The following is a 23177-nucleotide window of genomic DNA, read 5'->3' on the forward strand; positions in this document are numbered from 1 at the left end:
AAGTCTATCTCCTGTTTGCTGTGTGGAGAGTCAAGTGATCTCACAGTCTGTGAGACGGTGGTGTCGAAGCAAGGTGATATAAGAACAGTTTATAACAACCATCAGTGGTTATCAAAAACCAATGTTAAGCCTATAATCAGCACATATTGCACAAATATCACTATGCCCACACAGGAGCAACCCATTTTGGAACAAGACCCTAACAAAAAGTAGGAAAAGTGCTGCACTGTGAATACCTTACGGATATATACTTTAACTGTACATACTGCACAACTCTATAGTATTCAGCCCATGGAATTTTTTTAGGAAAAATACATACAGCATATAAAACCCAAGATAGACATACATAAACAAATAGTTTGCTGACTTACACCTCATCTCTGCCGCCACCCGCTTCACCAGGTCCAGGTCCCTCCATTTCAGGTCACTCCATAAGACCTGGACCTGCTTCGGGGTTAGGACCCTGCGGAACTCGGTCCTAAGAAGCCCCTGCACCTTCCTCACGACAGCTTTTTTAGCTGCAGGGGCGGAGAGGTCATATTTGCCTCTGGTGAACTCCTGAAAAAGAAATATTACTGTATTAATGACCACTGTATAATACATTAATGAAGAATCTTCTTACTTGCAGCATAATGTAAAAGATTATAATATAATGACAGTGTTAAAAAATTGTGGGAACCGACCAACTATGACTGCGGACAGATACTAGGGATCAAGGATGTCTACAAGAGGATATAAGTGCCACCTATAACTGCTGACAGATATTGCTATCTAGTAGCCATAATAACTACATCATTTCATGTGTGATTTGACTGACAGAGAAGATCGGGGGGACGCGCCGGAAGCGGCGGAATCAAGCCATTGTCTCGATCTGCGGAGAAAAACGTACCGTGTATGCCTGGCATTAGCCATAGACCGTAAGCAAGCATGCAGATCAAGTGCTCTGAAGTCTGACTGTATTAGCTGCATGCTTATTTCCAGTGGCGTAGCTACAAACCCCTGGGCCCTGATGCGGAATCAGCATTCCCCAGAATATAATGGTTATGCGCGCAGCATTCACCAGAAAACAATCGTTATGTACGTACGCATCATTCACCGGAAAATAATCGCTATGTGCGCAGCATTCCCCGAAATATGCACTTCAACAGAAAAAACAAAAGACCGAGAGCCCAAATTGTGCGGTATCTTTAAACAATTGAAATAAATAATTGAACAATAGTTATACTCACAAACACGGGTTGCCCCTAGGCAACCACTCCATATGCCAGTGGGGAGAATTAGAACCTGACCCCACTCAGGTATAAGATGTCGCTCTCTGTAGAAGGAAAACAGGAAGAATCCTTGCCACCTTAGGTGGATCTCTTTGTTATTAGGATGCGGACCAGAGGCGCCAAAAAGAGTAAAACCAACAAAAGTTAAAAATGGGGGGAGACTTACAGTCACGACTCACCACCCATAACGACCAAAAACCAGCATAAGACTCAATGTTCAGTAAGAACAAGAACAGTTTATTAGTACTCCCAGGTGCTACGCGTTTCACGGGATTATCCCGCTTCCTCAGGCAATTAAACAGGAGTACACGCTATAAAAAATACAGAATAATACAGTACATCAGTAACAGGACCCCGAATGCTTGTAATTAAATATACGAAATCTAGCAAAATTGCTAATGTTTAAACAAGGCAAAGTGCAAATAGCAGTGCAAGCATATATCATATCCATGAACTCACAAATGTCATTATATAGCACCAGTCGTAAGGTATAATAAGAGTTTGCTATAGTTGTTACTTTGTTGCAAAGATCCAAAATCTCAAAGCGAACTGACTAATAGATAAAAATACAATGTAGTACTTGTATATCATAATATATCGTAAAATCGTAAGGTCGGTCATGATTATTTGCAGAGTGATATATGATGGAAGAGAGACTTACCACTTAGGGGTCTGGTATGCACTCAGCGCCTCAATATGGAATGAGCCTTGCCGAGTTCTACATATAGAATGTATTTGCGGAGAACGCCGTCTCCGCGTGGTGTTCAGTCATTTCCGGTATGCTAAGCGGAAGTGACGTACGGCGCGCATGCGTCAGAGGCTGTGGGTGCCATTTTGGATGAGGGTACGCAATCCTCATAGGCGACGGGCAGTAGGACTAAGGCGTCAATTCAGACGCATATGCGGCCATTGAGCATATGACAAGGTGGCGAAAATGACGCCAAAACGCCCAGATAAATGTAAAAGTCGCGTGGGGCGTGTAGATGCGTACGTGTAGACGCCAGTATCATCTAAAATATAGGCTAGAACAAGCGATTGGTGCAAAACTTGTACGGTATAAAAAATATAGAAATAGAATACTGAAATGTATGAGTAACTGAAGGGGGTAAAACAATGCAGCAATAGGGCCAGGGGGAACATTGTTTAAAGGGAAGTTGTTTAAAGGGACCTAAGTATAATATTAGATGCGTATGCTGATATAACGCTAGAATTAGGGAGCACCAAACAATAATATAAATACAAATACAAATAAACATAAACAATAATAAACATTAAAAATTGCTAAAAATAAAAAATAAAAATAAAAAATAAAAATAAACATGAACATAGCCATAAAAATAAGACATTAAAAATTATACACACAAGACATATATATATAAATATACACATAACTATACATATATGTGTATAAAAATCCAGAAGACATTAAATAAAAATATAAAAGTAGCCAAAATCGATAAAAGAGAGGACAGCAATAATAAAACATTCTCTCATTATCAGTTGTAAACCATACATGGCAAATGGAATCAAAAGTTTTGGAGCGTAACCGAATCTCAAATTTAGGTATTTCATTTATTTAAAAGGCTTTTTCTAGAACCTCATTAAGGCCGTTAGGGACCAGACTTTTAAGAATATTAATCCAATAGATCTCTTTCTGGCGCAAGGCTTCAAAAGTGTTTGGAATGTGTGGTGAAATAGCCTCAATAAAGGTGATACGGAAAAGTTGGGGATTTTTTTCGTGATGTGTACCAAAGTGTCTGGTAACGCTATGCAGTGCCAAACAATTGATGATATTTCTTTTATGTTGGCCGACCCTGCTGCGGGCCTCCTGGGTTGTACGGCCCACATATTGGAGGCCACACGGGCAAGATATAAGGTATATGATGAAGCGGGACTCGCAATTGATAAACTGTTTTATGGGGTAAGTACTGGATGTAATGGCCGAGTGGAAGGTATTGGTTTCATTTACAAACTGGCATGCCGTGCATCGGGGTTTGTGACATGGATAAGATCCGGGACTTACATTATATTTGGAGTTTGGATTCCTTAATCGGCTGGGTGCTAGCAGATTCCGTAAATTTGGAGCTCTCCTGTAGGTTAAAGATGGTCGGTCAGGTATTGCGGTTTTCAAATAGGGGTCCTGGAGTAGGATTTCCCACCTATTTTGTAGGATCGATCTAATTGTTTTGTGTTGAGCACTGAATCGGGTAATAAATCGTGGGAAAGAGGGATCCTGGGGGGTAGTAGCCGTAGGTTGAGTAGATACAGTCTGGGTTGCTCGAAATTTGGCGTCCCTAATGATAATGATAATGATAATGAGAGAATGTTTTATTATTGCTGTCCTCTCTTTTATCGATTTTGGCTACTTTTATATTTTTATTTAATGTCTTCTGGATTTTTATACACATATATGTATAGTTATGTGTATATTTATATATTTATGTCTTGTGTGTATAATTTTTAATGTCTTATTTTTATGGCTATGTTCATGTTTATTTTTATTTTTATTTTTTATTTTATTTTTTTATTTTTAGCAATTTTTAATGTTTATTATTGTTTATGTTTATTTGTATTTGTATTTATATTATTGTTTGGTGCTCCCTAATTCTAGCGTTATATCAGCATACGCATCTAATATTATACTTAGGTCCCTTTAAACAACTTCCCTTTAAACAATGTTCCCCCTGGCCCTATTGCTGCATTGTTTTACCCCCTTCAGTTACTCATACATTTCAGTATTCTATTTCTATATTTTTTATACCGTACAAGTTTTGCACCAATCGCTTGTTCTAGCCTATATTTTAGATGATACTGGCGTCTACACGTACGCATCTACACGCCCCACGCGACTTTTACATTTATCTGGGCGTTTTGGCGTCATTTTCGCCACCTTGTCATATGCTCAATGGCCGCATATGCGTCTGAATTGACGCCTTAGACCTACTGCCCGTCGCCTATGAGGACTGCGTACCCTCATCCAAAATGGCACCCACAGCCTCTGACGCATGCGCGCCGTAAGTCACTTCCGCTTAGCATACCGGAAATGACTGAACACCACGCGGAGACGGTGAAAGCACTGGTCACTTTTCAGAACCGATTGCCCATCAAGGATGACCTATAAGTAATACTTTGTGAGTTCTGGCCGGCGCCAGCGGTGAGCCTAGCTCAACTACAATGAATACACAGAGGTAGGTTTGCAGTTGAAAACTAGACTGATTTTTGGTCAGCCCGGACTTTATTCTTATACACAATTTCAAAAGGCTGCGCATGCTCAGAAAGAAGAACCTCCTCTGACCTACAAACATTACAGGAAAAATACCGGGGAAAAACATGACATTTCTAGCAGGTGCTATCGGCAGTTTAAGGGTGATACGCTCCACTTCATTCTTAGTTTCATTCGGCCGGTGTGGTTAAAAGTTTCCTGTATGTTCAGAATGGGACAGAATAAGAATATAGGAAAGCAGAAGTGAAACTGAAGTCACTCGCTAGAAATGTTCCCTAACTGTCTTAAGCTCTGAGCTGAAGATATATGTAATGTAATTCAGAGACGTAGAAGAACATGGCAGCTATAACACAAAATGGCTGACAGTGTATATGCTTATAGTGCTTAGGCTTTGCAAACTCTTACAATTCCCTCCTTTTTAGACATTTTCCGAAGGAAATATGGCTACACTGAAGTTGGACCCTCAACATGGATGTCCTGGTAGGGGGGGTCATGATTCTGTGCTCTCACTGGTTCATTACCAGCGGAACTAGCATCATAATAGGTGAGATTACGACCAGGAGCTCTCAGTGAAAGATAATGTATGTAGGCATGGGCAGGTGAGGATGAAGTACATTTAGCAATACAACACATGATCAATCTAATGGCCAAATATATCAAGAAATAGATCATGAAGATACCAACAATTATAACTAAGATGAAGATGAGAAGCTTTTTGAGCCAATTTGTAAGCCAGGAGAAATTAAAGAAGTTTGCCCAGGAATTATCTACACCTGAATTGTCCTTAAGTTCTATGGACATATCTTCTAGTTTTTTTATAGCTACCGTAATTTTTCCTGCTACACCAGTGTTGTTAGGTATGAATGTGCAGCAAGCTCCTCCCGCTCCTTCCAAAAATTTACATACTCCTCCCTTTTCGGCTAGAATCATATCAAGTGTCATCCGGTTCTGAAAAGTCATAGAAGTGTCAGAACCTAATTGCTCAGCTATACCTTTTAAAGCATCTCTAGTATAATTTAAAAACCTCTGCTGGTTATAGTAAATATAATTAATCCAATCTACATTTTTATTAACCTTTAGCCATGGAAATATAATTGACTCAAACCCAGTGGCTACCTGATTCCTAGCCTTAAAGTTATCAGGAACCCCTGTTGGAATACCTAGGACATTAGTATAAACATGAGCGTCCAGGTTTTCCTCAGTTACTTCTCTCTTGAGCCTTCTAGACTTGGAACTAGTCAGGGTGAGATCATTATTCATTTTCTCACCTAAAATATGTATGGGCATAAGTAATTTTGCTAGAGCACATTCTCCTGTCCAGAACCCCTCTAGCATAGGTCTAATCTTCTTATCCCCACAAATCCACCACACATCCCCTATTGCTGATGATTGATTTTGAACCTTACTCATTGGGACATTGCTATATCTACCACAGTATCCCTCAGAAAAATTCCCCAAAGCTCTCCCTTTCCCTTTGTAATTAGCATAGCAAGTATAATTTCCTGGATATATAGTTATTGGGCTGTCTAACATGGTGGGTTTAGTCAAAATGGGATATTTGGATTTCCAGCTTTCACACTCTGCACCTGCAGTGGAATTAGTGTAAAGGCTCAGAAAACACTCTTCTACAGTAATCGGTAAATTTAGAGGTACTGTCCCTAGATGTGGACGGGCTTGTCCACAGACATAACAGTTAGTCATATTATGTGAGTATGCAGTGTACTTCATCCATTCTAACCATAAATTAACATCAGAATACCCAGTTTCCATTGCTAGAGCATCTTCAAAACTAGGATTAGCAATGGCAACCATATTCCTGGAAGATGACTCTGTGGGTTTAAGAGGTTTTGCCCGAGGTACAGGCTCTCTCCATCCAGAATCGGTATACATATCTCTCAAGTAGAACGACCCCAATTTTCCATTAGCCCCTCCTGGGATCTTTGATCCGAGGATATACTTTCCTGTATCATAAGCCCCAGGATTCTCAATGGTTAGGACAAGACCATGACTGTTTCCTTTACCCCCTAAGGCACACCTAGGCTTAAACACAGTCATACGTGTCAAGAGTGACTTTCCAGACTTGTCCTTCCTGTTTTGAGCAGACTGAGGCCTATGACCTAAGTCCGGACCAGTAGTCCAGCCCACAGCACCCCAATAATCACAGTTCTGACCCCAATAGTCATCAGTTACACAAATGTAGGCATAGCCATGCTTACACATATACTGCTGACTGTCAACAGATTCATCACAAGCCACAATATCACAGTAATCAAAGACATAAGCAGCCATCGTTGTGTATGAGGAGTTAAACCAAAATGTTGTTATTCCTTGCTGCCGGGACACATAAACTCTACCCCGAGATGCATTTGGTGACGGTGACATGTGGCTTGGCAGGGATCGCAGGGATCTTTTATGAATTGCATGTGTGTGTGTATTCATATGTTCAGCTACTTCTATACTATCTTTTCCTTGTATCTTTATATCACCTGGTACATATATGTCTGTGCCTGTGATTGAGAAGTTTCTAGAAAGTAAAAGATATGAGGTGCTTCGGATAGGATTAGGAAGAGGCTTGGTTAGACATAATTTTCTGAATGGCCCTAAATCAAAAGTGGCATAGTAGCAATTTGTCCCAAACCATATAGGCAGGAAAATGAGCAAAGTCATGCTAATTATGAAACAACAGAGAAGGCCAGGATTCGGCATTGTCATCGTCCTGTTCCTTGCTCTCAGGTTGTACTGGAACATTCCGGAGATCTTCAGGCACCGGCTGGCCACTCTTCAAGGACTTATAATTATCTGCTTCACCTCTCTTCAGGGATTGGCTACCCTCTCCTCTCTTCAGGGATTGGCTACCCTCTCCTCTCTTCAGGGATTGGCTACCCTCTTTAGGGATCGGCTCTGCTTCCCTCTGACCGTCAACCTTCGGAACTTTCTTGACTCTGCTGGCGTGGACCCAAGTAGGCGATTCCTCCGTCAGGATTGCAGTCCTGGTGACAGCAACGACCTTGGTGGCTGGACCGAAAGAGAAGTGGTCTTGCTTCTTTCCCTTAGACAGTCTCTGGACAATCACCACATCTCCAGGATGGAAACCGTGCGTCGGAACCTGTGAAGAGAAAGGACATGTACGAGCAACTTTTTCTTCAAACTGATCGAGAGTAGCAATGAGTCTCCTCACATACTCTTCCTGCACTACTCCTAAATCCCCTGATTCTAGGACATAAGGTCTTGCACCCCAAGGTGTTGGAAATGGTCGCCCCATTAATACCTCAAAGGGTGAATAACCTGTACTCTTATTTGGCTGCATCCTTATTTCAGCTAACACTATGGGAAGTACTTGTTTCCATTTAACAAAGGTTCCCCCTGTAGCCTTTTTGATCTTGTCTTTTATGGTCCTATTCATTCTTTCCACTATGCCTGAACTCTGAGGGTGATAGGGCAAATGAAACTTCCACTCAACTCTAAGTGCATTAACAAGATGTTTTGTAACAGCTGCAATGAACGCTGGCCCATTGTCTGAGTTAATTTGTACTGGTATTCCCCATCTAGGGATAATTTCTCTTAGCAAAATTTTAACAACTATTTGAGCTGTTTCATTTTTAGTTGGAAATACTTCTGGCCATCTGGAAAACATATCCACAATAACCAATGCATATTCCTGTTTCTGACCCTGGCTGGCTTTGGGAATGTGCGTAAAATCAATCTGTAAATGTGAGAATGGCGTTGTAGGATACACTAGGTGTTGATGATGAGCCTTCATGGGATTATGCGGATTATTTCTAAGACATATGAGACACCTCCCAATAAATCTTCTAACATACATGTCTAGATCATAAATGTAAAAATCCTTCTTTATAAGAGCTTTTGTTGACTCAATGGACCTGTGTCCTACACCATGATACTGAGCAACCAAAAGAGGTGCACTATCTCCAGGAATACATGGTCTCCCCTCTTTGCAAATCAAACCCGTCTTAGGGTCTTGAATTGCATTCTTTGCTTCCCAAATGGAGCGTTCTATTTCTGTAGCCCAACTCTGGAGCTCTTGAAGGAGGTCTTGAGATAATGTAATTTCTGGAGCTAGCATTGGCATTTGGTAGTCAGCCCTGGCCATGTGGGCGGCCTGTTTTGCTGTAGCATCTGCAAAAGCATTCCCCCTAGAAATGTAGTCTTTTCTTCCTGTATGGGCTTTACAATGCAAGACTGCAAGCTTTGTGGGTAGATGAATAGCAGCTAGTAAGTCTGCAACTAAAGTGGAGTGAGAAATCTGTTTCCCATCTGCTGCAATAAACCCTCTCTTCTGCCAAATCACCCCATGGTCCCAAACTACTCCATGGGCGTATCGGCTATCCAAGTAAATATTTACCTCTTTTCCCTCGAAGAGTCGGCATGCTCTAGTGAGCGCGATCAATTCTGCAGCCTGGGCTGATCTGAACTGGATAGGATTAGCTTCTAACACTATGTCTGGCAATTGAACAACTGCATAACCTGCATGGTAAGTGTTGTCATTTGGCCTTGAACAAGACCCATCTACAAAAACATCTGGAGCTCCTGGAATGGGTGTAGAGGACATATCAGACCTAGGTGATGTGTCTTGATGTATGATGTCAGTACAGTCATGTTCTGGAGCAATTTCATCCTGCTCACCCTTAAGACCTAGGAGGCCATTAAGGATAATGGCTGGACCAAATGTGGGAGCTGAGTATTTGATGTACAACTGTGGATCGGATAGGAGAAGTATCTCATATCCACTGAGTCTTTGAGCAGACATATGTTGAGTATGGACATTTTTTAATAAGCCTTGCACATTATGGGAAGTGTGGAGAGTGGTAGGATGTCCTAAAGTAATTGACGTGGCCATTTCAACTATCATTGCACATGCCGCTAGACTTCTGAGACACGCAGGCATACCCCGTACCTGAACAGGGACCACCTTTGAGAAAAAAGCAACAGGGCGCAACTTGCCTCCGTGCTCCTGAGCTAGGACTCCCGCCATGGTTTTACAGTTGTCCCTGGCGAATAGGTGAAACATTACGCCATAGTTAGGGAGGCCTAAACCAGGACTGGAAATCATTGCATTTTTTAAATGAGTGAAAGCCTGTAACATTTCATCTGACCATTTAATGAATACTGGGCTGTCTTGTTTTGTACATTCTCTGAGGACATTGTCATAAAAAGAGCAATCAGGTATCCATTGGCGACAATACCCGATCATTCCAAGAAAGGTTAGCATGTCTTTCTTGGATTGTGGGCGGACCAGACCCACTATAGCAGCAATTCTCGCATGACTAATGTGCCTCTCCCCCTGTTTAAGGACAAAACCCAGATATTCAACACTTTCTTGACACCATTGTAATTTTTGTTTTGACACTTTGTGACCACACTCATGTAACCATTTTAAGAGACTGATTCCATCAGCCTGGCAGGCCTCCTGAGTAGTACTACAAATACACAAATCATCAACATACTGGAGTAGGACAGATCCATAACCGGGAGCCCAGGGTCTCAGAGTGGCTTGAAGGACAATGGAGTAGACAACAGGTGAGTCTACAAAGCCCTGGGGCATTCTACACCACGTGTACTGGCGATTTTTAAAACTGAAAGCAAAGAGTGGCTGTGTCTCCTTGTCAACTTGGACGCTGAAAAACGCATTTTTTAAATCGATGACACTGAAAACAGTGGCATCAGCTGGTATGGATGATAGTAGAGATGGCACGTCTGGCACTATGGGCGCTATTGGCACAATTAGAGCATTTACGGCCCGTAAATCCTGAATGAATCTAAAAGATTTGTCATTTTTCCTTATAGGATTTATAGGAGAATTATAGGATGAAACTATTTCCTTTATCACACCCTTTTTAAGGAAAGACTCAAGTAAAGGACGAATACCTTCTTCCTTTTCTGGAGACAATGGGTATTGTTTGATGTAAACTGGTGTACAATCTGGTTTAAGTATAGCCTTGTACGGTGTACATGAAACAAGACCCACATCTGCCTCATCAGAGGACCAGATGTCAGGAGGTACATCCTCCAGTTCTGGGGGAGGTACTTCCATAACCATGTAATAAATTAAATCAGGAGTCTGGATTGGAATGATTGGGGAAGTAACATGGAACTTTCCCCTTGGATCGGTCCCCATTTGTAATTGTAATGGCCCAAAAAGATCTCGACCCAACAGACTAACAGGACAATTTGGTATAAGCCTGAACTGGTGATAAAACAAAGTGTTCTGAGTGTGTGGGTGTTCCACTGTCAGAAAAGGAGTTTTGTAAGATTTGGTAATTATCCCATTGATACCCATGGAGGGCGTAGTAGTTTCTCTCGGCCCCTTATAAAAATCTTCACACAAAGTACTACAAGTAGCACCTGAGTCAACAAGGAAAGGAATACGGTTTCCTTCAACCAATAAGACAATCATTGGTGAATCTTTATAAGAGGACGAGATCATTGTATACGCTGGGACATATTCCTCCGGGCCTCTTCATTGTTGTTGTGTTCCCCAGGGAATGTGAAATTTGGGTGTTTGTACATGACCCTGTTGTGACTGACCTTGAGTTTGGTGAGCTTGTGATTGATTATATGAATTTTCCTGTGGATAATTCATGTGTTGAGGCTGTTGGAATAGTGGGGTAGACTGGTTCTGGTGTCTTTGGTTATTCCTATAATTAGGAGTGTGTGGACATTCCTTTCTCCAGTGATCTAAACTCCCACAATTAAAGCATCCTTCCCGCTTTTGATTAGGGTAATTATATCTACCCCTGTGTCCACCCTGATTATTCCCCTGATTATTCCTAACTTTACCATACCCTTTAAACTGACCTTTCCTTCTACCTCCCTGGCCCTGAAACATCTCTTCCTCAACCTGCAAATGTACCTCTTTGACTTTCTTAGATTTTGGAATTTCTAAACATCCAGCGGCGTCTTTCTCCATCAACTTCCTTTGGAACTCATCTTTAGATAAACTAGGCCAATCTGAAATGTGCTGTTTTACTGTAAGTTGAACAGCTTGATCTAAATTAAAAATGTAGGACTGAATCAGAAGAGTTTGGTCTCTCTCATTGATTCCTGACATGCCTGCATCATGTTCCCAGACATCTAAAAACCTTTTCCAAAAATCAACTATTGATTCACCTGACTTTTGTCTACAGTTCATAGCTGTGGACAAAGAAGACCTGATAGTAAAAACTCTAAGTAATTCTTTCTCCACTTCTGCCCACATCTCTTTAAGGCCGTCATCATTGGAAAGGGGATACCGGTCTGCTCCAGTATCTGGTTCTACTAGTGTACTAATGCTTTGAACATTTTTCCACTCCCAATTTGTGCCTATTCCAATGATGCCGTCCAATATTAACCTAATATCCTCCTGGGTAAAACATCTTCCTTTTGATGCTCTTTTGAGATATTGAAGACAACCGAGAGGTGTCACTGTGGGTTTTGGGCAATGTTTGACAATCTTATTAATATCTTCAACTTCTAGGGGTTTTTTTACTACTAAATTTCCCACAGTAAAAAAAGGCATTTGTTTTTCTACCTCTTCTATATCCTCTACTTCTGATTCTACTTCAGGGTCTGTGTAAAGAACAAGATTTGTACGTATGTCAGGTTGACTATGTGTCCTAATAGGATAGGGACTTCTGTGAAGATCTGGCATTCGTCTACTTGTTGTTTTAGATTTAGGTGTACACCCCCTTTCTGAAAGTGCGATTCTTTGTTCCTCAGGTAAATTTTTCCAAACATTATAGTCTATTTTAATTTTACTTAGTCCCCTAAAATCTAAATCCTTACCCTCATTAACAGCATCTTCCTTTTTATCCTGTGACTGATTCCTTATGGGAGTATCATACACAGGAGGACTGGACTGAAATTTAACACTATTTGTGGTGTTAGGTGGTTGCCGTGTACGGGTAGCTGAGATCAGAAGATCCATATCTGTCTCAGAGGGATTTAAACTCGGATATAACGTAGTTGTTGTATACGTATATTTGGGCGGCATTATAGGTGTTGGAGGTGGAGGTGGTGGAGGAGGTAACGGGGCACTTGGTAAGCGCCCTGAGAAACTAGGAAGGGGTCTAAACACTTCTCCTTCTAATTTATGTTTCATTAAACTGTCATCTGAAATTTTTCAATTTCCCAGTTTATTGTCCCGTCTATCATACCAAAAGGGAGCCCAAAGAAGCCAGTTTTCTCCACCACTTTTCATATAAACCATATCCCAATGTGGATCTGGTCCAAAATATGGCCATGCGTCGGTATCTCCTAAACAGAGACCCTTAACCATGTCCATATGGAAACTACTGTTTCCTCCTACTCTGGGAAAGGGACTCACACTTCTCATATTTTCTGTCCATCCCGCCATATTATTTATCCATGTATTAATTAAATAATACATTGTTCCACAAACCCTTGCCACATAATCTTTACAAGACTCATTTATTTCAGGTGGACCTGGATCTCTGACTATTTGTGGTTTACTTATTTTAGTCCCCATAATGTCAGTGATTTTGTGTTATAGAGGCACAATATATTTTTACTATATTTTCCTACTTACTTATTTACTTACCTCTTTCCTGTGACCTGAAAAAAATGAAAGAGAGAAAAAAGCCTCTTTGGACAAACACAAAATTACTGACCCAAATGTAGATGTCTACGTGCAAACAGCAAAATACAGTGGAGCCAAAATCACTCTATATAATGATTTTGAACTTGAAGTTCCACACATATGAAAAACAAAAACCAACAAATTATCTTATAACTATATGCAACAGATGTAAGATAAGCAGACAACCAGACAGGACATATATTAGAAATCACAAAGTATTTGAACCCACATAATCAATATGTACTATGGCGCCTATCAAAACCCTTATAATTTTTATGGCCTATATTCCTTACCAAAAGGAAAATAAGTTTCCTCCCTAAAGAAACCTATTTGTGCCTCTTTCCTAAAGAAGCCTATTTGTTGAGTTGATCAAACCCAAAATATACAGATTTTCCCCAAAAAAATCTGACACCCAATTCATTCAGACTTTTACCTAAAAAGTCCGAAAATTTAGACTTACCAAAAGTCAACCTATCAACCTATTACCTGTCCTCCCCCCTTTTTTTTCTAAATTAAGGTCTATATATTATACTATCAAAATTTTAGACCCCAAGTCTGAATACTATTCAAACCCCGAGTTGCCTGCTTCGACACCCACAACAATTCATATAAGTAATAAATAGTCTTCAATCAAGATAAAGACATAATTAGTACTTACATGAAGTGAGGCGTTCGAAGAATCCCAGGACGAGATCCCCAGCTGAAAGCACTGGTCACTTTTCAGAACCGATTGCCCATCAAGGATGACCTATAAGTAATACTTTGTGAGTTCTGGCCGGCGCCAGCGGTGAGCCTAGCTCAACTACAATGAATACACAGAGGTAGGTTTGCAGTTGAAAACTAGACTGATTTTTGGTCAGCCCGGACTTTATTCTTATACACAATTTCAAAAGGCTGCGCATGCTCAGAAAGAAGAACCTCTGACCTACAAACATTACAGGAAAAATACCGGGGAAAAACATGACATTTCTAGCAGGTGCTATCGGCAGTTTAAGGGTGATACGCTCCACTTCATTCTTAGTTTCATTCGGCCGGTGTGGTTAAAAGTTTCCTGTATGTTCAGAATGGGACAGAATAAGAATATAGGAAAGCAGAAGTGAAACTGAAGTCACTCGCTAGAAATGTTCCCTAACTGTCTTAAGCTCTGAGCTGAAGATATATGTAATGTAATTCAGAGACGTAGAAGAACATGGCAGCTATAACACAAAATGGCTGACAGTGTATATGCTTATAGTGCTTAGGCTTTGCAAACTCTTACAGACGGCTTCTCCGCAAATACATTCTATATGTAGAACTCGGCAAGGCTCATTCCATATTGAGGCGCTGAGTGCATACCAGACCCCTAAGTGGTAAGTCTCTCTTCCATCATATATCACTCTGCAAATAATCATGACCGACCTTACGATTTTACGATATATTATGATATACAAGTACTACATTGTATTTTTATCTATTAGTCAGTTCGCTTTGAGATTTTGGATCTTTGCAACAATGTAACAACTATAGCAAACTCTTATTATACCTTACGACTGGTGCTATATAATGACATTTGTGAGTTCATGGATATGATATATGCTTGCACTGCTATTTGCACTTTGCCTTGTTTAAACATTAGCAATTTTGCTAGATTTCGTATATTTAATTACAAGCATTCGGGGTCCTGTTACTGATGTACTGTATTATTCTGTATTTTTTATAGCTTGTACTCCTGTTTAATTGCCTGAGGAAGCGGGATAATCCCGTGAAACGCGTAGCACCTGGGAGTACTAATAAACTGTTCTTGTTCTTACTGAACATTGAGTCTTATGCTGGTTTTTGGTCGTTATGGGTGGTGAGTCGTGACAGTAAGTCTCCCCCCATTTTTAACTTTTGTTGGTTTTACTCTTTCTGGCGCCTCTGGTCCGCATCCTAATAATTCCCCGAAATATAATTGTTATGCGCGCAGCATTCACCAGAAAACAATTCTTATGTGCGCAGCATTCACCAGAAAATAATCGCTACATGCGCAGCATTCACCAGAAAACAATCGTTATGTGCGCAGCATTCACCAGAAAATAATCGCTACTTGCGCAGCATTCACCGTAAAATAATCGCTACGTGCGCAGCATTCCCCGGAATATAATCGTTATGCACGCAGCATTCACCAGAAAACAATCGTTATGTACGTACGCATCATTCACCAGAAAACAATCGCTACTTGCGCAGCATTCACCGGAAAATAATTGTTATGTGCGCAGCATTCACCGGAAAATAATCGCTACTTGCGCAGCATTCGCCGGAAAATAATCGCTACGTGCGCAGCATTCCCCGGAACATAATGGTTATGCGCGCAGCATTCCCCAGAAAACAATCGTTATGTACGTACGCATCATTCACCAGAAAACAATCGCTACTTGCGCAGCATTCACCGGTAAAAAATCGCTATGTGCGCAGCATTCCTCGGAATATAATCGTTATGTGCGCAGCATTCACCAGAAAACAATTATTATGTGCACAGCATTCACCAGAAAATAATCGCCATGTAGGAGCATTACACATTAAAGAAAAGCAGTCAGAAAAAGTACCCTCCAAAAAATGCATTTTGTTAACGGAAAAAAGAAGATTGCTTACCTCTATGACCATAGTTTTCATCCGAGAAGGCATCTTAGGTGGCATGTTGTCAGTCACTCTCAGATGCAGCTAGGCAGAAATGCTGTCAATGCGTACAGTCGCACTGTGTACTTCCTGTTCCCAAACTTCCTGTATCTGCCGTACGCGTAGTTTTACGGCTACGAGTGGAAATTACGCATGCACATGCACGAGGACATAAAGTACGTTTTTACGCTTGCACAGCACAAAGTACGTGTAAAACTTGGCGAGACCATGCGAACATAATTCCGCATGAGTACATGACTGTACGCATAGAACTACGAAACTCTATGCGACCATGCGAAGTTCACTCTGACTTGTCGTAGTGCATTACGTAACGTAGTTTATGTTGTGCAAGCGTATTTACTCTACGCGTATTTGCGGAAAAATACGCGTAGTTCTACCGTAGCGAAGTTAGCTGACTACGACCATCCCTGCGAAAAACCCTTACAAGGCATGGTCCAACTAGCCCCAAAAGGGAAAAAATTCCTTCCCAACTCCAGATGGCAATCAGATAAAATCCCTGGATCAACATCATTGGGCATTACCTAGTAATTGTAGCCATGGATGTCTTTCAATGCAAGGAAAGCATCTAAGCCCCCTTTAAATGCAGGTATAGAATTTGCCATAACTACTTCCTTTGGCAATGCATTCCACATCTTAATCACGCTTACTGTAAAGAACCCTTTCCAAAATAAATGGCTAAAACGTTTTTCCTCCATGCACAGATCATGTCCTCTAGTCCTTTGAGAAGGCCTAGGGACAAAAAGCCCATTCGTCAAGCTTTTATATTGCCCTCTGATGTATTTATACATGTTAATAAGATCCCCTCTAAGGCGTCTTTTCTCTAGACTAAATAAATCCAGTTTATCTAACCTTTCTTGGTAAGTGAGACCTTCCATCCCACGTATCAATTTTGTCGCTCGTCTCTGCACCTGCTCTAAAACTGCAATATTTTTCCTGTAATGTGGTGCCCAGAACTGAATTCCATATTCCAGATCTAGCCTTACTAGAAAGTTAAACAGGAGTAATATTATGCTAGCATCTCGAGTTTTTATTTCCCTTTTAATGCATCCCAAAATTTTGTTAACTTTCGTTGCAGCGGCTTGGCATTGAGTACGATTATTTAACTTGTTGTCGATGAGTACTCCTAAGTCCTTCTCCAAGTTTGATGTCCCCAACTGTATCCCATTTATTTTGTATGGTGCTAGACCAGGGGTCTCAAACTCAATTTACCTGGGGGCCACAGGAGGCAAAGTCAGGATGAGGCTGGGCCGCATAAGGAATTTCACAATCGCGGCGCATCGCCGCCTCTGCCTGCCCCTCTCACTATTCCTTCACAGAGAGGGGCGGGGAGAGGCGGCGATCCGTGCGGCGATTGATGTCAGGAGGGCAGAGCTGAAGCTGAAAGCTCTGCCCCTTCCAGGAAATGCCGGTGGATTGGGGGGCTCTGCAGCCCTCGTTTAGCGGCAGGGATGCGGCGGATTACTTGGGAGCACTGAATCGAACTATAGGGAAGCTTTTGCCCGCGAGGGCCACAAAATATTGTATCGAGGGCCGCAAATGGCCCGCGTGCCGCGAGTTTGAGACCCCTGTGCTAGACCATTGGTACGACCAAAATGCATGACTTTACATTTTTCAACATTGAATTTAATCTGTCATTTATGTGCCCATATAGCCATCCTATTCAGATCCTGTTGCAATATGTCCCTATCTTCCTGAGAGTTGATGATTCTGCACAATTTTGTATCATCTGCAGAAATAGCAACATTGCTTACTACTGCATCTACTAGGTCATTAATAAATAAATTGAAGAGCACTGGACCCAGTACAGACCCCTGTGGGACCCCACTGCTAAGTCACCCATTTTGAGTATGATCCATTGACCACAAGTAACAAGCAATTTTTACTTTTTGTGTAATAGTTCACCAAGGACCTCTGTGTGGCTGATATTGAGATGAAACCCCTCCCACAGTGTGATGTTTTAGGCTAGGATCTGACGGTGTCCTGGCTGTGAACCTTGTTGCATTGTGGGCAGGGCTGGTTTTGTACTTTTTGCCTCCCAAAGCCCATTATCACTAGCTGCCCCCCAAGCTAAACCAACCAACATCCCTCCATGCAACAAACAAGTTATACCACAATTTATACACATCGTTTCCCCAGCAAGAGCATCTGGGTTCCCCAGATTACTGAGTTTAATAGCCACTATACCCCAGGATATAAAAATTAAGAAGCCATGGCTAGATACAAGAATTAAGTAGCTATGTGCCGCAAGATTAAGTAAGTAGTCACAAATAAAACAATTATGTATTCACATGCCTATAAATGAAGGAAGATAGTAGTCACATGCCTCTGCATAAAAGAATCAAGTAGTCTCGTTTCCAGATCAAACAATTACGAATTCACTTGCCTATAGATAAAGGAATTTTGTAGTTACATGCCTCCAGAAAAAAGAATCAAGTAGTCGCACCATTCCAGATAAAATAATTCAGTAGCTAGGTGCCAAAGATAAATTAATGAACCAGCAAGTTGCCTTGAGATAAAATAATTAAATAACCATGTGCCTTTAGACATCAGTATTAGGTAGCCAGATGCTGGTGTGGTGGGTGGGAGAGAGAGACAAACAATGGGTGTTGGTGGAGTGAGTAGGAGGGAGGGACAAACAATGGGTGCTGGTGGAGTGAGTGGGAGGCAGGGACAAACAATGGGTGCTGGTGGGGTGGGAAGGAGGGGCAAACAATGGGTCCTAGCAGGTGGGTTGGGAGGGAAAAACAATGGGTGCTGATGGGATGGTTGGGTGAGGGAACAAACAATGGGTGATGTTCTGGGAGAAACAATGGGTGCTGCTGGGTTGGGTAGATCGAAGGGACAAACAAAGAGTGCATCTGGGGTAGGTGGCAGGGAGGGACAAACAATGGGTGCTGCTAGGGTGGGTGGCAGGAAGGGACAAACAATGGGTAAGGCTGAGGTGGGTGGCAGGGAGGAACAAAACTATGGGTGCTGCTGGAGTGGGTGATGCTAGTGGCTCAGGGAGGTGTTTGATCTGTCAAGATGGGTGAAGCTTCTTACCTTTGCTTCCATCCTTTCAACTTCATACACTTCCTGGCTGAGTCCCGCTGCAGCCACAGATTGCTGTGAGAGATCTCGCTTTGGCAGCGCAGCAAGGTCTCTCACATGCCACGCTCAGTCCAGCTGGGCTGACATTGTGATGTGACTTCCTAGACTGACAGGCTAAGCAGCTGAAATGATGCAGCCACTGCCCATTGTCTTGCAGCAAAGGATGCCGCTGCAAGCTGGCGCTGTGCCTGTGCAAGTGGAGTTAGTCTGCCTGCTCCCTGCAGGCTTGTTACAGCCTCCACTCCACTGCTCGTTCAGCGGCCACTAACACCAGCTGTATCTGCATCATCCAGACTCATTGGCCTTGATTCATAAACAGCAGTGCGACAAAAAAATCTTGTCGGGAAATTACCGCACTCGGTATTTTCCCGGTCTGTGTGCTAATTCATAAAGATTTCCCCAGCTGCCCTTGGAGGTCGGTAAATTACTGCAGCCCATTGAGCGGTAGAGTAGAGCAGTGTCTCGATTCTCTCTTTGCCCTGCAGAAATGAATCACACAGACGGCTCTCTCTACTGATGACTCAGACAGATGAGTCACACAGTCTTTCCCTGCCTGCAGAAATGACTCACACAGGCGGCTCTCTCCACTGATGACTCAGACAGATGAGTCACACAGTCTTTCCCTGCCTGCTCAAATGATTCACACAGAGGGCTCTCTGGCTCTCTCCACTGATGACTCAAACAGACTTCAACTCTCTGCACTTTGCATTCATCAGAGCTGTCAGAGCTGTCAGTTGCTTGTTATCGCCTCACTAGAGGTGTCGGTAACTACTGCCAGGCTTACCGCTTGTTGAAGGCTTTATGAATTGACATTTGCTGATAATTTACTGACATGTGTTGTCAGTAACTGCAGCCAAGTCGGTAATTTATCTCCCTGGTCAGTAATGTCAGCTTTTCATGCGGTAACAGCCTTTATGAATTGACATTTTGCTAAGTGGTCGGTAAAGTCTGCTGTTTTCAGCATTACCGCATGAGGTAATTCTTTATGAATCGAGGCCATTGTAGTCAGAAATGGCTGTTGAACGGCTCTGTGTAATGGGTGACTGGTGATAGGTGCAGTCAAACTGTCAGCCACCCTTCGGAATCCATCCCCCTAGGCAAGGGCCTTGGAGGCCTTCCCCCAAATCTGGTCCTGATTGTGGACTTACTTCATGGCTAATCATGCATTTGCACTATTTGCTGTCTATTCTTTTTTTGCACATTGTTATATATTGAATGTTAGATTAGCTGATGTGTTATAACATTGATTCCAACTATACTCCGCATGTTGTAAAAATGTATTTACTGTTGATTGCTACAATATAGCAGTTTTTTCTTTTTTTGCTGCCCATAATTATTCATACCCCTGGCAAATTTTGATGTAAAGGGGCTTTTATTCAACCAGCAAGTAATTTTTGGACAGGAAATTACATAGTTGTCTCCCAAAAGATAATAAGACGATGTACAGGAGGCATTATTGTGGAAAAAAATGCTCAGCTTTTATTTTCATTTGAGCAAAAAGTATCCAGTCCAAAATTATTCATACCCTTCTCAATAATCAATAGAAAATCCTTTATTGGCTATTACAGCAATCAAACACTTCCTATTATTGCAGAACAGCTTTTTGCATGTGTCCACAGGTATTTTTGCCCATTCATCTTCAGCAATGAGCTCCAATCTGTCACCCTGATCTTTAGCTCCCTCCACAGATTCTCAATTGGATTCAAGTGAGGACTCTGGCTGGGCCACTCCAAAATGTTACAAAATGTCTTTTAAGCCACTAGCAAGCAAGAAAATACTCAAAATAAATTTGATAGTACTTTTTCACCAACTTTTGGCTACTATTTCAATTGTAAAATGCTGAAAGAGAAGATGAAAATTATCTCCTAGGAGATAACTCAGGTGAAAAAGTTAATTGCATATGGCCCAGTGAGAGAGTTATCTTATCTCTTCATTCCTTAAGTTACCTCCTCTGTAGTTAAGTTACCTCTTCTGTAGTTAAGTTACCTCCTCTGTAGTTATTTTCACAGTTATTTTCACACACAGCTAATTAACTTTAGAATTCTTTAACTTTAGAATTCTGGAGTTATTTTAAGGATTGAATAGTTAACTTAAAGACAGAAGAGTTTGCCTGAGGTAAAATGTTTCCTGAATACTACATGCCTTATCACCATGGTGATCACTCTAGAAACATTATTAAAGACAGGAGATAAGCTTAGTGAATTGAGGCCATTGTCATGCTGAAATGTCCTCTGGTGCCCAAGACCAAGTTTCTTTGCAGACTGCCTGATGTTGTCGTTGAGAATCCTCATGTATTGCTCTTTTTTCATGGTGCCATGTACTGTGATTAGGTTCCCTGGTCCATTGGCTGAAAAAAAAAACTCCAAAGCATTAGGCTCACACCACCATGTTTGACAGTGGGGATGGTGTTCTTTCGGGTTGAAGGCTTCACCCTTTTTTACACCAAATGAAGGAAACATCATTGAGACCAAACAATTCAATTTTTGTTTTATCTGACCATAACATAACTTCTTTGTCCAGATGAGCATTTGCAAAGGCCAAGAGAGCTTTTGTGTGCCTTATCTGAAGAAGTGGCGTCTAGTGTTGGGCGAACAGTGTTCGCCACTGTTCGGGTTCTGCAGAACATCACCCTGTTCGGGTGATGTTCGAGTTCGGCCGAACATCTGATGGTGTTCGGCCAAACTGTTCGGCCATATGGCCGAACTAAGAGCGCATGGCCGAACGTTCCCCGAACGTTCGGCTAGCGCTGTGATTGGCCGAACGGGTCACGTGTAGTGTTGGGCGAACATCTAGATGTTCGGGTTCGGGCCGAACATGGCCGCGATGTTCGGGTGTTCGAGCAGAACTCCGAACATAATGGAAGTCAATGGGGACCCGAACTTTCGTGCTTTGTAAAGCCTCCTTACATGCTACATACCCCAAATTTACAGGGTATGTGCACCTTGGGAGTGGGTACAAGAGGGAAAAAAATTTAGCAAAAAGAGCTTATAGTTTTTGAGAAAATCGATTTTAAAGTTTCAAAGGGAAAACTGTCTTTTAAATGCAGGAAATGTCTGTTTTCTTTGCACAGGTAACATGCTTTTTGTCGGCATGCAGTCATAAATGTAATACAGATAAGAGGTTCCAGGAAAAGGGACCGGTAACGCTAACCCAGCAGCAGCACACGTGATGGAACAGGAGGAGGGCGGCGCAGGAGGAGAAGGCCACGCTTTGAGACACAACAACCCAGGCTTTGCATGAGGACAAGAAGCGTGCGGATAGCAATTTGCATTTTATCGCCATGCAGTCATAAATGTAATACAGATGAGAGGTTCAATAAACAATAAACAGTAATTGGTGTTGTCCAGAATGCGCACAATGCGTGGGTCGCGTTCAATGCAGTCCTAGGCCGAAGAGGTCATAGCCTAGGGTCACAAAAACCTGTTTATTTGGGCAATTTCAATGGTGGCGAGTCTGACGTACATAAATCGCAGCAATGGCCGTTAGCAACGTCTGAATCTCACGAAATGTCTCATGCAGGTAGAAGACATATTGTTAGACTTGGGCTCCAAAGATGGGTTCCCTACATCTCTGCAAACCAGAGTCACAGGGCTCCAAATTTGGTAAAATCCCCCATAGGCTTTCATTGGGCCTCCTATTTACAGTTCCAAAATCTCACATCTTTTCTAAGGGCAATTGCTCAGCAGTGGCAAATTTTTTAGCATTGTAGGGACCCTTAGGGGGAACATGACTGGTGAGTTTCGGGCCCCTAGGCCAAAAAGGTCATAGCCTAGGGTCACAAAAACCTGTTTATTTGGGCAATTTCAATGGTAGTTATGCTGACGTACATAAATCTCAGCCATGGCCGTTAGCAACGTCTGAATTTCACGAAATGTCTCATGCAGGTAGAAGACATATTGTTAGACTTGGATTCCAAAGATGGGGTCCCTACATCTCTGCAAACCAGAGTTACAGGGGTCCAAAATTGGTAAAATCCCCCATAGGCTTCCATTGCCTCCCTATTTCACTTTCCAAAATCTCACATCTTTTCAAAGGGCAATTGCTCAGCAGTGGCAAATTTTCTAGCATTGTAGGGACCCTTAGGGGGAACATGACTGGTGAGTTTCGGGCCCCTAGGCTAAAGAGGTCATAGCCTAGGGTCACAAAAACCTGTTTATTTGGGCAATTTCAATGGTGGCGAGTCTGACGTACATAAATCGCAGCAATGGCCATTAGCAACGTCTGAATCTCACGAAATGTCTCATGCAGGTAGAAGACATATTGTTAGACTTGGATTCCAAAGATGGGGTCCCTACATCTCTGCAAACCAGAGTTACAGGGGTCCAAAATTGGTAAAATCCCC

The sequence above is a fragment of the Hyperolius riggenbachi genome, chromosome 6, assembly GCF_040937935.1.
Source record: "Hyperolius riggenbachi isolate aHypRig1 chromosome 6, aHypRig1.pri, whole genome shotgun sequence".
Classification (NCBI taxonomy): Eukaryota; Metazoa; Chordata; class Amphibia; order Anura; family Hyperoliidae; genus Hyperolius; species Hyperolius riggenbachi.